This window comes from Jaculus jaculus, chromosome 3, assembly GCF_020740685.1.
Source record: "Jaculus jaculus isolate mJacJac1 chromosome 3, mJacJac1.mat.Y.cur, whole genome shotgun sequence".
NCBI lineage: Eukaryota > Metazoa > Chordata > Mammalia > Rodentia > Dipodidae > Jaculus > Jaculus jaculus.
The window spans coordinates 59,508,366-59,524,474 of record NC_059104.1 but is presented as its reverse complement, the minus strand read 5'-3'; the positions used below and the strand labels follow the sequence as shown (position 1 = coordinate 59,524,474).

The following is a 16,109-nucleotide window of genomic DNA, read 5'->3' as shown; positions in this document are numbered from 1 at the left end:
TCTCTCTCTCTAAAAATAAAAAATTAAAATAATTAAAAAGCATTAAAAGTGAGATGTAGCAAAGATTGTGAGTTTATTAGAGTAGTTCTACAAGAGGGAAGAAATTGAGGAGATGGACAAATGGGAGACAAGTCAGGGACTGGGAATTGATGAGGAAAGAAAAGAGTTACTGTGGTTTTTCTATTACCTCCAGCAGGTCTAGGAAAACTTAGGGCACAGAGTCCCAAAGAGATCAGGAAGTCTGAGAAAGAGCTACAACTGAAAGAACCAGCTGGGTCAGACCAGGTGGCAGGGCAGATCCCTGATGCAGGGATTGGTGATGGCAAGCATAGAAAGCTCTGGCTCACTACCAGCAGTCTCCTGGCCCAGAAGTGTTTCCTATGGGGTCTTAACAGGCTGCTGAGGACCAACGGTTCCAGTCAGCTGGAGCTCTGTGATGCCTGCCGTCAGCTTCATGAGAACATTTCTTGGATGGAAGTCCCAGGCCCTTTCTCAAGCCTGGAATATGTATTCTTCCCCTAGCACCTGCTGAAATGAGTTATCTCCTTATCAGTGATAATTTTAATAACTGTAGGGTTTACATCTGTAAATTCATCCCTGATAACAGAGCTGTTAATTGAAGTCTTATGAATAGCCCTTAGAGCAAGCTGGTTTGAAGTGAAAACAATATTCCAAGGTAGAGCTCATACTCCCTCCCAGGCTGAATCTGAGCAAGGTCACAGTGTCCTGTTAGACTCTGGATGTGAAGATTTTAGCACGGTGCTTTTGTCTGTGGGTAGCATTAGTGGTTTTACTCGTTCCCATAGGCTCACCTACCACATGATGATTCCCCTCTTGACACACCAGCACTCCTTACACAGGGCCAGCTTTTTTGTGGGTGCTGAGAATGCCTGATGGCTTCACACCAGAAACTACTGAGTCATTTGTGACTCTCTTTTAATCTCTGTAGACTTTAATCTACTCATTTTAAATATGGAACAATCATATCTGACTCCTCAGATTGATGTAGGAAGTACATGGTGACTGTGGACATGTGCTTAGGGGTCAGATGCTATTGCTTTGATTACCAAAGTAATACGAGGTATTGAGTTACTTTCAACTTTTTAAGAATCTCAGTGTTCTCAACTGTAAGTTGCATATAATTATGCTGATTTTCTTTGGCACATGAAAGGCAATCTTAGATGATAGTTTGCTTTCTCTCTTCCTTACAGCTAGCTCACTTGTAGATATATAAAAGAGAGCCAATACAGTCTTTTTAAAATGTTACTTAATTTAAGTTTTAAAATTTATTTTTTAGTTGATATATAAAACATAAAAGTGAATTTAGTTATGAGATACATATATGTATATGTATGTGTATATACATACATACACACACACACACACACACACATATATATATATATATATAAATACATATGTGTGTGTACTTTGTACTATGTTTAAATTCTGCCAAGCATATCTATCACCTCAAACTTTAAAATTTTTTCCTCTGCTGTTTTAAGATTATATATATGTGCATACACACACACACACACACACACACACACACACACACACATAATCTCCACTGTGTTATAGCACACCAGAAGTTGTCCCTGTGTAACTATAACATAGTGAACATTGATCAACTTGTCCCCACCCCTCTCTGCCCAGACTCTGGAAACCAGTACTCTATTCCCTAATTCTGAAAGAGCAACTTTGACAATACATTTTATGTATGAGGGAGATCATGTAGTCAGTACTGCAGTCTTTCTGTACTTGGCTTATTTTAGTTAAAATAATAAATTTATGGTGGTTTAAATGTTCCCACAGCCTCAGGTGCTTAAAATTTTTTTTCATTAATTATGGATATAGTATGGATACATCACATATTAGTACCATCCTTTCCCTCATCCCTTCCCCTTTTCCAAAGAGGGCCTTCCTCATTGTGGTTGCAGGTTTTCCCCATGGGGGTTGTGGGTTATTTGTTGTGGGAGCAGCAGTCAGTTATTGGGGGGAGGCAATGCCTCTGGGCATGATGTCCCAACCTGTGGCTCTAGCAATCTTTCTGCTCCCACTTCCACAAAATTCTCTGGGCCATATTGGGTGTGTTTTAAGCTTACTTTAATGATAAGCTCATAGGAGCCTCTAGATTTCTGCTTTGGTAGGTGTTGAGTATCCTCAGCATCTGTCTCCTTCACCCTGACACTGATTTTTCAGGTTCACCATAGAAGTAGCACTCTTGCTCATTTCCCTAATTTCTTTGTGGTTTTAGCTGGGGCCAGGATGAAGTGTAATGGTTAGTTTATGTCCTGGGGTCTCCAGTGCTTTTGATTAAGCTTCCTACTTATTTCTCACCTGGTGGAGCATTTGAGAGGTAGAGCCTTGGTAGAGGAAGCTGGACCTTGGGATTGATTAGGCTAATGTGTGTTCAGAGCCATTTCCCTGATTCTGTTTCTCTCTGCTGTGGATGTGTGGTGAAGTTAGCCAGTTTTCTCTGCCATGATGAAGCTTCACCTCAAATCTGTAAGCCTGAAGTTAAGTCTTTAGGTTTTGGTAGGGTGTTTTTCCTAAGCTGACTGCAACAAGATCTATCCAGGCTATTGTAAATGACAGAATTTCATTCTCTTCTTTTGCATGTATATGGATACGTAGTGTGTATCATGTGTGTATATGTATATGTGTTTGCATATCTGTAGTCTATCTCTCTCTGTGTGTGTTTGTGTGTACATTGAGTTCAAAGGACAACTTTTGTATCTTTATCAATGGCTGTCACCTTATTTTTCAAGACAGGGATCTCACTGAACCTGGAGTTCACCAATTCAGTGAGACTAGCTAGCAAACAAGTCCCAGGGTTCCTCCTGTCTCTACCTCCCCAGAACTGGGATTATAGTCACGTGCTGCAACCCCTGCCTTCTACCTGGGTGTTAGGGATTTGAACTCAGCTTTTCATGCTTGCCTAGCAAGCACTTTGCCCCTGAGCTATCTCCCTAGTCCCCATAATTGCATTTGTTTAATGGCTGAGCAGTGTCCCACGTTGTCTATGTATCATGTTTTCTTTGACCATTCATTAGCTAATGGCTACTTTATGGAAGTCTTATGCTATTCTATTGCCTTAGTTGCTAAATGCATTGGGCCATGCTTGGACAGGCCTGTCCTATGCCTTTTGCTGCAAAATGAGGCTTCCTTCTCAGCCCACTCTCCAAGACCCTTGCCTTGATGAAGTGTTGGGAGGAAAGCAACTGGAACAAAGAGATTTCACACCAAGGTCCCAAGGAATGATCAAACTTTACCCTTCCAAGGAGTATTTTTCTTTCAGGAACATTTGCATTTCCAAATAGCATTTGTAAGCAATGGTAGAATTGTGCTGGTGGAACTTTCTGGCTGGAAGACAAAGTGACATGCAGGATTGCAGGCATCATGGAGAGGGCAGAGGTGTTAAGGTTGAAGAGGCTGTTCAGCTGGCCAATTATGCCTAGCTACCTGCAGTGGCAGTACCCAAAGCTCCCCTGGGTGGCATGCAAACAAAGAACACAATCCTTCCAGGTCTAAATCCAAAGGGAGATGTACTTAAGTGCTATTCTTTCAGAGATCTGAATGACTAAGATGTGGCCTGTTGTTAGAATTATTGCTTAAAATTTGCATGGCCCATTGTATTTTCAGAGTTCTTTTTATGCATTAATTAGTTATTCATTTATTTAATACAGTCTTTAATTGTGTACTTATTCCATCTCGCAAAGGTGGAATTATTCAGAGGAACATTTAAAAGAAATTAACAGTATGACAGAGCTTATAATTGTGCTTTAATCTTAAATTAATATCCCTCCTGTTTTCACGTTACCAGGACAATTATCCCGAATGGGACCAGAGCAGGAAATTATGTATTGCCCTATATCTGGCATTCTCTCCCAGAGAGAACACATTTATCATGGCTTTTTAATCTCTTCCGTGTGCAAAGGAAGATAAAACATCTCAATATTGCAGTGTTTGGAGAAGATCAAAGCACCAGTAACCATTCATGTTTGTTTTGTCTTTTCTTCACGCCACATCAAAGCGGGTCAGGGGCAAGTGATTTGGAAACACCATCAGGGCTGTTGATTTCTAGTTTCTGGGGGCTCTGAAATTCAGAGTCACATAAGTACCCTAGCAGGAAAACCTGGAAGTATGCATGCTTCTATCAATATTTCCTTCTCCCTATACTTCCTCTTTTTGGACTGGTGTAAGCTAGTTTTTGCCTGGCAAAACTAGCTAAGCTGAGAGCAGAGGACAAAGCCAGCATTTAGATCTCTAGACTGGCTGTGGATTTCTTTTATCTTAGAAGAGAAGCCCTAACTTTAGAATTCAGATTTCTAACTGAAGGGTGCCCCTGCTTTGCACTCAGGGGAATCCTGAACAAGGTGATTCTAGCTCCTGAGGAATAGCCCACTATTCACTGGTTCTCCAGCAAGAGAACATAAAGAGGATACATATGTAACATTTGGATTAAACATAATATATCTATATCTATATATTTATAACTAGATATATTCACTTTTTTCTTTGAGAGAAGGTCCCATGAAGTCCACATTAGCCTCAAACTCATTATGAAACCAAGACTGTCCTTGAACTCATGATCCTCTTACCTCTACCTTCTGAGTTCTGCCATTCAAAGCATGTGCCACCTGACTATATTATATATGTGCCTACCATATATAAAGGAATTGGCTATTATGATTGTGGGGGCTGACATATTCCTGATTGTAGGAATTGGCAAACTGGATGTTATCGTCCAAAGGGTGGGAACTCTGGTAAAAAAAATTTCTCTTGTAGCCTAAAGGCAAAATTCCCTTCTCCTTTCTTCTCTCCTCTCTCTTTTTCTTTCTTTCTTTCTTTCTTTCTTTCTTTCTTTCTTTCTTTCTTTCTTTCTTTTTTTCTCTGTGAAGGGATAAGCTTAGGCTTCAGTTGATTGGATGAACTCTACCCACATTATGGGAAATTATCTGTTTTACTTCAAGTCAGCTGATTGGAAATCTTTAAAAACATTATTTATTTATTGATAATTCCCTACATGCTTATAATATATTTTTATCATATTCACACCATTGTACTCACTGATTCCCCTCCTACTCTCACTAAAACTCTTCTTCTTCCCAACTAGTCTCCTTCTACTTTCTTACTTTCATGTCTTTCTTTTGAGGCCCGCTGTGTATATTGAGGGTTGCTTGCATAACAGTGGACGAGGGATATCTTCTGGAGCCTAGACCACTTACCAGTGGCTATGCCACTTAAGGAAATGACCCCCCCCTCCCCGGCAACAATAAATGGCTAATAGCTTTTCAGGGAGGGATGAGGTCTCATGAGTACCTCCCTGAAAATCATAATCATATATAAGAGACACCTTCACAGCAACACTGACTCATATTTGACCAAGTAAATGATCAACCTAACCACATTGACACATAAACAACCTAATACTGACCAAGTGTCCTGCTGACTCTGGGTGTGTAGGCCACTCTTCAGAGCATAGGCAGTGAGACATGAGTTGTGCCTATCAAGGAGGGAACTTGGTTAGTTGGCAGTTTCCTCTGTCAACTGATTCCTCTCATTTGGAGAAAGACTAAGTGTGTTCTTTCTCTTTTCTTATATTTCTTCTTGTTTTCCATCTCAGCTCTGCTTTTCTTCCTCTCCAATACATGGATCCTTTCCTACAGCAACATTTTTAAAGAAGTAACTTTTTAAAGGATTTTTATTTATTTATTTCCTTATTTGAGAGAGAGAGAGAGAGAGAGAGAGAGAGAGAGAGAGAGAGAGAGGCAGATAGAGAGAATGAGTGTGTCATGTCCTCCAACCACTGTATACAAACTCTAGATGCATGTACCACCTTGTGTATCTGGCTTACGTAGGTCTTGGGGAATCAAACCTGGGTTCCTTGGCTTTGCAGGCAAATGCCTTAACCATTAAGCAATCTTTTCAGCCCAAGAAATAACTTTTCAAGTACAGATAGAAGATGCATGTGACAAAATGGGCAATCATCACTACATATTGATAAATTTTAAATTTTTACTAAACTCATTTTGAGTCTCCTTATATAACCAACCCAGCCCCATAAACAGCACTGTTCACTCTATCCTGATTTTTAACATCAAGCATTTCTTTGAATTGTATGTAATGGGATAACACAATATCTTTTCTTTCACCACCATGTAATTTTGTGTGGAGAAAGTGTGTGCTGGGAAGTGCTCTGAGTAGCTCTGTCCCTTTCTTTGGTTTGTCCTTGCAAACAATAGGCATGGTTAGTTGCATACAGGACATTGTGCCAGAGGCTGTGGCCATATACAATTGCTCAAGAGATGTTGCAGATCTGCAACTCAGGCTGTGTGGGGAAACTGGAAAGGGGCCCTGCTCAGTCTAGTGGGTTCAGGGCAAGGGATTTGTGGCAGGTCTAAGCCAGCTGCCCTCAGTCCCTTTGTAGCCCCCTAAGGGAGCCTCTTTAAGGGAGAGGAATCCTCCTGAGTTGTCCTGTGGAGAAACATGCTGGTGGCTTTGTTTGAACTCATTCTTGGCAGAGCTCCAGGTTGTGAAGATCTGCCACCTGTCTCACCTATGCCACCCTCTTAGGAACCTTTTTTTTGTTCTCAGTGAGCTGTGGTGGTTAATAATCTAGTAGCTGATAAGTACTGTGGTTAATAAGTAACCATATTCTACCTTCCCAATAAGGTGTTGTATCTCAATAATGCCATATAGCTGCCCAAGGGCTTTCTGTACCTCCAGCTCCTTCCATACCTCCTTCCCTTTCCAGACCCTAAGAAGAGGAGTCAATGTTTCCAACTGTGTTGCAGTACTTTTGATCACAAATATTAGTTCCCCACAGGCATCTAGCTCCTAACCCTAACTACTGCCCGTTGGAACATTTCTCACTGGAAGCTGGCTGACACTAAACTCTTCCTCCTGCAATGTGCTGTCTCTCTCCTGCCATTGCAAGTCCTCTTGGGCAGCTCTCCCAATCACCAGTCACCGGTCCTCTTTGTTGAGCCTGCAGTTCCCTTCCCTCTGCCCTCTTCTCTGGTTCGAGAATGCCCCTCTCTCATTTGCCTCTGTCTACATTGTTGAGAGCCTTGCCCTTATTCATCACATCACCATTCTCCATCCCCAATGCATCGTCAGCATCTGATCAATTTTAGGGGCACTTTCATTGGTAACTAAGGGTCCAGGGGATAAAGACTGTCCATGACTCATTCCCAGCATCATGCCTCAGCAGAGTACATGGTTTCACAGGCTTCTTCTCACAGCTTAGCCTTTCCTATGCTGGCTGCATTTGCTGAAGCTGCTTCTATGGGACCTGACATGTGACAGATGAGAGGGATCACAAAGACTGAGTCCTATTTATATGGATTGTGCTGATATCTGCTGCACATCACACAGCCTGTTGTCCTGTGTGGTCTTTCCAATGACCTCAGGAGGAAGTGATGTTTCTTCCCCCACTGTACTTGTCAGTTAAATACCTCTTACCTTATGTTGGAATTAACTTTGTATCTGAATGGTTAAGCTCCCCATAATAAGTTGACTAGTAATCCTATTTCTTCCACCCTAAAAGAAAAAAAAAGAAGTATTTTCCTAGTCTTTGCAACCTGGGAACATGTTGTATTAAATGGAAAAGGAAATGAAGGCTGCAGGTAGAATTAAGGGTGATAAACACCCAACTTTGAGATGCAGAGATTGTCCTGGATCAGCTTCACACATCCAGGTCCCTGAAAGTAGACAAATAAACAGAAGAAATGCAACAGTGTTGAGTGATATGATGTGAAGGATGTCCCACTAAATATGCAAGCAATTAAGAAGGAAGAGGAATCAGAAGCCAGGGAATGCAGGCAGCCTTCTCATTCCTAGAAGATGGAAAAGGCAAAGAAACATTATTCCTTACAGATTCCAGGAGAGATGTCGTGTGACACCTTGATTTTAACTCATTAAGAACTTGTGAGACATCTCACTTCCAAAAAAGCAAGATAATAAAATTTGTGTTCACTTGAACTACTATTTTTTAAGCACTTTGTTATATCAGCAATGAAAAACTACTACACTTTCCAAGTAGATTTAAGCATTGAGAAAACACTTTTTTTTTCTTCTTTGTGGAGTCCACATTGTAAGGCATAATGCCTGGTATGCAGTGGGTGCTCAGTAAGTGTTTGCTTTATGGACTTGGGCCTGACTCAAGGAAACCCAGTGAGGAGGGCGAAGCTGGGCTTGGTGTGCTTCTCTCTCCTCCGACTTCTATATCTTCCTGGTGGCTTCCATTCTGGACCCCGGTCATTAATGTTTCCTGTGACCAATTCCTATTTACTTTATTTACTCTCCATTAACTGGTGGTATTTCAAGACTGGAGTTTTCCTGGAGGTACCTGCATTTTAAAGGATAATAGTGAAGTGGCATTTTCTTTTCTGCTCAGACATGCCTGTGTTCTGCCGGGTGGGCAGTAGAAGGGCCTTGTGGAGTCAGGGTCATGGTCATTGTTCTTCTCTAGGCTCTGCTGCCAGTCAGGTGGGAATCCTAAAGCCACTTATTGCCCTTGGACAGCTCTGCATTTCTCACTTACACACAGAGGCTTGGGGCAGACAGGCTTTTAAAATGGCTTTAAAAGAACAGGGCACTCAAGAACTCAGAAATCTCTAAGGACTCCCCCTCACCTTCAGGAGAAGTCTCAGCTTCCTGACTCTGGCTCAGGAAGTCCTCCATGGTCTGGTTCCTTTTTACCCTGAGGATGTCATTTTTATTCTCCCCTTTAGACTCGATGGGATAGAAATAATGATGTGAAGCTTCCAGAACATTCCATAGTCTCTTATTCCCCAGACATTACAGACCCTCTGTCTTCATTCCTTTTCGTGTCCCCATTCTGTCTTAGTCCTTTTGCTTATGACTTAGCCTAGGAGGAGGGAGCACAGCTAAGACTTTACTTCCCAAGGTAGCTTTTTATTTTATTCTTTTGGTCTTTTGAGGTAGGGTCTCACTCTAGCCCAGGGTGACATGGAATTTACTATGTAGTCTCATGCTGGCCTCAAACTCACAGCATTCATGTCCCTGAAAGTATACAGGTAAGCAGAAAAAAGGCATCAGTGTTGGAGTGATATGATGTGAGGGAGGCCTCACTAAATATATGGGCATTTAAGATGGAAGAGGTATCATAAGCCAAGGAATGCAGATGGCCTCTTCATTCCTACAAGTTGGAAAACACAAAGCAACATTCTTCCTTAGAGACTCCAAAAGAGATGCAGTTGTGACACCATCAGGGATCTGGATGCTGTGAGTTCGAGGCTAGCCTGGGACCTCAGCCTCCCCAATGCTAGGATTAAAGGTGTGCACTATACCCAGCCCCTGTTCACATTTGATAGGTGCAACTTTCTTACATGCCACTAAGCATGCTGCTTTTAGTTTAATTTTTGGCTGGATTCTAACAGCCTCTTTTCTTGCCTGAGACCTTTGTACCCCCAAGAGTCTGCAGGCCTCTTGACTTGCAGGTAGGACATGTGATTTGTTCCTGGGGGATTCTTATACCTAGAGCTGCACTGTCCAGGTTAGAATGCTACTAGAAAAAGGCAACCGCCCAATACTCCTGTGACTTGAAACACACCAGAAGTATAAAACCCACCGTGGATTTCAAAGACTTGGTACAGTAAAGTAATTTAACATTAGCATTAATAATTTTTAGTTTGGACTATTTGTTGGACTGTGTCTTAAGATATACAGTGTTAATCTTGTAAGTGTGGCTATCTGTAAGTTTAAAGTTGCATACAAAACTTGTCTTTGTGATTCACATTGTACTTCTATCAGACCATGCTAACCTGGAGTGTATTGCCTGCCACATCTGCTGAATGAATGAGTTAGTGAGTAGGTCTATGCTGTCCTCCTACCTCAGCCTCAGCTCATTTCTTTGCCTTATATGTGACTTCAAGCTCTCTCAGACTCAGGGTTCTCAGTGGAATGACCTGACTGTCACTATGGGTTGGAGTTACTGGGATAGAACACCCTGCTTTAAGCTTGTAGAGGAGTCTGTCTTTCAGTCATATTGTCTATCCATGCTCATATTTCCATGAACAAGTATAACATGAGATTCTGAATGGAGTAGGGCAAATATTACAACATCCTATGATATCATCAGGGGCATTCATTCTTTTGATCTGTGGGTGAGGATACTTTTTACTGGAAAGTCCACATTTTGTTTGAACATGCAATCAAGCAAGATGTACAGATTAGCTTGAGAATTTTTCAAAGAAGTCTCCACACCTAGTAGAACAAAGAACCTTTATTGATTCTTTTGAAACTGAAGCTTTCCTTTGTGCAGGGAATTTTCACTTTTGCCTTTTCCTGTCTTTTTTGGGATGTCTGAGTAACCAGGTTGGGCCAAGAAGCGAAGGAGACCCTGCCTGTTTCTGTCCAGTCTTTAACTCTGGTTTCTTGAGGATTTGGTCATTACTTAGAACAACCATAGGTATAGTAAGGACATGGTTTTCGGAGGCTAATAAAGCTCTAGATGAACAAAAAGATTCTTTAATTTTGATGTTTTGAAAGCCAAATTTAGCACACAATAAATTTTAGTTCTATCATACCAAGCATTTATACAGTGCTTTTATAATTTTAAATTTCTTTCATATGCTATCTCGCTCAGTCCTTAGGTATGATGCCCCTTTTATGCTACAGTTGTGAGAATTGCCTATACTTGAAGTTCACACTTTCTTTTTCTATTTTACTGTCTATTAATACCTAACCCCACCATGCTTCTAAGCTCACCACTGTGTTGATATTGAGCTCATGAAGGTCACTCTGACCGACGTGTAGCACCTCCAGGTGTCAATTTTCAGTCTTTATTTCACTTGTCCCATTTGAGTCATTTGACACAGTCGATTACTCTCTCTTCCTTGAAATTCTTTCTTCATTTGGCTCCAAGGGCGTCACTCCTGTCTAGGTTTCTCTAACCTTATAGACAACTCTTATTCTTTTTGGTGGCTAGCTCCACACTGTCCCAACTCTTACCCTTCGTGTGTGTGTGTGTGTGTGTGTGTGTGCATGGGGAGGCTATAGGACAACCTTGGGTGTTATTTCTCAAGTATGTCACTCACCTCCTTTGGTACAGGGTCTCTCATCCTGGAGTATACCAGTTAGGCTAGGCTGGCTGTCCATTGAGCCCTAGGGAGCCATCTTTCCCATGTTGGGATTATAAGCATGCTCCACCACACGTGGCTTTATAATCACTTGGCTTTGGGGGCTCAAACTCATGTTATTATGCTTACAAAGCAGGCATGTTACTGACTGACCCATCTCCCCTTATCAGGTAGCTTTTCTTTTTTAAAAAAAAATATTTAAGGAGGGGAGAGAGAGAAAAAAATGAGAATGAATATGGGCATGCCAAGTCCTCTTGCCACTGCAAACTAACTCTAGATGCATGTACCACTTTGTGCATCTTGCTTCACATGGGTAAATTTATTGGGGAATAGAACAAGGACCAGCAGGCTTTGCAAGCAATTGCCTTTAACTACTGAGCCATCTCCCTAGCCATGGATTTTCTTTTTTCTCCATACTACTTCATTCCTGATTTCACTAAGTTTGATGGTTTAAAATATCACTAACATGCTAACAAGTTTTAAGTTTTTATCATGAGCATAGATCACTTTTCTTAAATCCAAACTTATATCCAACTATTAACACATCCTCTGTACTTGGGTGGATATTCAAAAATGAAATCCAGTCTTAACTTTCTGAACTAAACCTCTTGACTTTCCTTTTAAACATTATTTTTCCATGTTATCCATTTCACTTAATGCCAATTTCCTCCTTCTGTTTTTATCAAGTGCCATCCAGAGAATGGCCAAATCTCACTGTCTCCAATCTTGTCACCTGGCCTGAACCCCATCCACTCCTGCCTGGGTGAGCTCAGAAGTCCTCACTCCAGTTTCTCACCGTGAGTTCTGCTCAACACATTCTAATCTCAACTAAGCAGTCAGAATAATCCTGCTACAATATTTTTGACTTGCTTCTCTACCCATATGGCTCTCATATACCCAGAACAAGAACCAAAATCCTCCTAGTGCCATTTAAGGTAGTCCTTGGCTTCACTCTGACCTCCTCCACCTCATTTCATGACCACTATACTGGTTTCCTTGCTGTATCATCTAACCTAGGGATATACCTGTCTCAGGCTTTGAATTTGCTTTTCTAGGGGCTGTTTCCTCTTCAGACAACCCCATGTCTTTTCTTTTCTTTTCTTTCTTTTTTTTTAGTTAAGCAAAGAAAACTTTATTTCTACTAGACACACTAGATACTATGCTAAAAACACTTTATTTCTGCTCACACATAACATGTTGCTCTGAAACACTGTATTAGTTTTATTGTACAGATGAATTAAAAAATACATGTCAGCAATCCCTGCTTCCCAGAAAAAACAATGTTGTGCAGGCTATCAGGTGTGTGAAAAAAAGCTGTCAGCAGTCCACACGGTCAGCAGTCCAGTCACATTTTCAGTCAGTCAGCTGAGGACTATGTCATTATTTAGTCTTTGTTCTCAAGAATCAGTAAGTCCTTTGCCGCTTGTTGGAATCCTCTCTTGGGGATTCTGTCAGCATAACTTTAAGCCTGACCCCATTAAGGATCTTCCCATGCAGAGTCGTGATGGCATCATTGGTGCTAATCTGATCTGCATACTTGGCATAGCCCACAATTTTACCTGACACAATGTAAACCTCAGTCAGGTTGCCAAAAGGACAGAATATGTCTTCTAATATGTCTTAAGGGAAAATAATGAGGATTAAAAAAATAAAAAGTCTTTCTTTCACAGGTGTTTCAGGAAAAATGTGGAATGCTTAACGAATTTGCATGTCACCTTCCCAGGGGCCTTGCTAATCTTCTCTTTATCATTCCAATTTTAGTATATGTGCTGCGGACGCCAGCATGTCTTACCCCCCTACTTCCTGCCTACTGTTACTCTAATGCTTCTTTCCCACAGAGACCTTCCCTAACCACCCTACTTTAAGATGTGGCTTCTGTCCCTGCATTTGCTTACTTTCATATTTTATTTCCCATTGCATTTACAACTAGCATCCATATCCAAAACTGTCAGATCCATGAAGGTAGGTACCCTAGGTTCCATTTTTATACCCATTGGCATCTAGAATGGTCCCTGACATTTAGGACATATTCATCAATAAATGAAGGAATAATGATATGAATAATTATATTATTATCCTTTTCTCCACTCAGTAAATGAAAGAACTTTGAATTCAGTAAGACATGGAATACAACCAAACATTCCCATGTACACATACACATACAAAATTAAACTTAACCAAGAACAGATGTAGAAAACTTGTCCCAGAGAGAGGAAGCAGGGGTGCTACTGGGTCAAGATGGGGTATAACTATTTGTATTTGATAATGGTTGGTCTGATCACCAGAGAGCTGTAACTAAGCAATAAACTTAAAGGATTCATGTTACTGTTTTACAAATGTACTTATTTTACAACAATCTTATAAATTTTTCATTAAATATTAATTTTCATGATGACATCAAATCCATAGGTCTTCTAAGTAGAATATCAGAATTTGCAAACACCAAGGAAATATGAAATTGTATAATATCTTTTGCAACATTCTTAAAAGCATGATTGAGTTAGAAGAGCCCAGGCTCTATCCTCACAGTATTTCTGAGTCCTCAAGGTTCTAGCAGTGAGTGGTTGATTGATACTTGATAGGCACTGGTGACAGCTCCAAGAGTCTCTTTTCTACCTGATGCTGCTCAATTTGGGTTGTGATGATATAGATTAGAAAATAGGGACTGGGGAGATGGCTCGCTGGTTAGAGTACTTGCTGTGCAAGCATGAAAACCAGATTCTGTGCCCCAGTATGGATGTAAAAAGCAAGGCGTGGCTGTGCAAGCCTGCAACTCCCCAACACTGAGTGGGGTAGAAGCGGGAGGATTGCTGGGGCTCGCTGGTCAGCCGGCTACTGACACATGGTGAGCTCAAGGGTTAGTGAGAGACCCTGCCTCAGGGAAACAAGGGAAAGGAGCAACAGATGAGGACATTCCACACCCTCCTCTTACTTCCCCTTGCATGTACATGGGGTGTACACATCTGTACACATACATGTACACATACACATACACCCCCTCCATAATACTGCTGTATCTGCACACACCAAAAATATGTTTTAAGTCTCATTTGGGGGTTTTTCCTACTACATCAACTTTCTTAACCATTCTGGAGTTGATTGGATGCCCTTCTTTCTCCATAGTTCAGGTGCAGCCTCTGAGTCACACCACACCCTGAATCATGATGATTCCCACATTTGGTTTAATGCTTTACTATCACTGTCCTAAAATTCTTAATCAGTTTTAAACAAGGCCTCCACATTTTCATTTTGTTGTATGCCCTATAGTGGCCAAGTCATCCTATTAAGTCATAGGTGGGCAAGATGAAAAGTGCTAAATAAGGACCGGGAACAACAAGCCAATAAGCCCCATTCCAGTTCTGTTCATGTGATCATAGATGATTGAATTATTTGGTAGTTCTGTGAAAATTATTTGCATGACTTTCCTGAGCAAGTTTGGACATTGCTTCATTTAATGATTCATTAACTTCTGTTCCATTGAAGTAATGGTTTAAAAATGTATTTCCTTGTGTTGCGATTGTTTTCCAGAACTCACAAATCCAAGTTTAGTGGTGCAGTATGTTATCTTTGGGAGTGCATTTTCATATTATATACTAGTGAAAGAGGAAAAATCCAATATCCAAATTATTACATTATTAAGAAAAAAAGATTTGCCTCAGATTTTAAATCTTGCAAAACAATAATTGTATCCCCAAAGCTAGAAGTACTGCTACATAAAAAGGAAAGATACCATCCATGGATGGGGGTGCTGTCTATCTGGGGAATGTGTACCATCTAGAGGAGCTGGCACTTCTCAGCTCCAGCCTCTTGTGGTAACGAGGTGTGGTAGCCATGAGAGTTTCCTTTCTTTCAATTAAAGGAGCCCCAAGCATAGAAATTGATGTGAGATCTCTTCATATTTAAGAATATAGGCTCAAATAAATTACCATATGAATCCTTTTCAGAGATAATTTTATTTACTCATCTATTATTTTTAGGAGAAATAAGTCTTGATATGATTCCATTGCTTTGCCCCAAATAGCATTGAAATATTGTTCACTTTTCTCACATAAACTTTTTGAGACAAAGGGAATTTCTCTCATTTCATCTCCAAAGCTCTTTAGAGAGAACTTCTGTAACATTTAACACTTATGAGGAAATGTCTGATTTGAAATCCAGTGACAGCAACCTGTCTTGTTAGCTAACCTCCTGTGAGTGGAAGGAGACATTTGATACAACTTCCCATATCCTGGTCATCTCTGAGATCTTCTCCATCACACTTAATGATCATGCAAGTTGCTCTTATTTCTCTAGGAGTGTAATGTAAGCCTCATGTATAGTAAGATTTTAGCAGCTGAATTAACAAATAAAATTAATTTTAATATATTTCTTCATCTCAATATGTATAAAAACTATCAATTCAATATGTAGTCAAAATAAAATTATTAATAACATATTTTAATTTTTTCATATGGAGTGTTTGAACTTAAGAACAGCCTTTTTACTTATAATATTTCCCAGTTTGAACTAGCCATATTTAAGTTATTCAATGGCCATATGTAGCTAGTGGCTACCACACTATAAAGCTCAGGCCTGAGATGTTATATTGTATTTTTGACCCCATGATATCAAAGAAGATGGAAGACTCTATAATTTTGTTTAGTGTTTTGGACTCTGCCATTCTAACCACATTGACTTGTCCCTAAGTCTCTGAGTATAGATTTTTGACATCTTAGTTGGGCTTAGTAGTTGTAAATTATCTTATTGGAGCTTCCATGCCAAAGTACCACAGACTTAGTGGCTTATTAACCACAGAAATTTACTCCTCATAGTTCTAGAGGCTAGAAGTTCAAGATTAAGGTGTCAATCTGGTTAAATGCTGGTGAGGGCCCTCTTCTAGGTTCTTCAAGTTCTTATTGCAACCTCACATACTGGAAAGAGGGCTCAGAGCCTCCCGGTTCCCACCTAATAACATTATGTTGGGGGTTAGAATTTGAACATAAAAATTTCTGGGGATAC

At 40.5% G+C, this 16,109-nt stretch overlaps 1 non-coding gene across 1 annotated transcript; it reads right to left on the bottom strand.

Annotated features, from left to right (window-relative positions):
• Window positions 1–12,791: 12,791 nt before the first annotated feature.
• On the bottom strand, window positions 12,792–12,896 carry LOC123459700. The gene has a single exon (XR_006636458.1). It is a non-coding gene; the product is annotated as a U6 spliceosomal RNA (small nuclear RNA).
• Window positions 12,897–16,109: the final 3,213 nt, after the last annotated feature.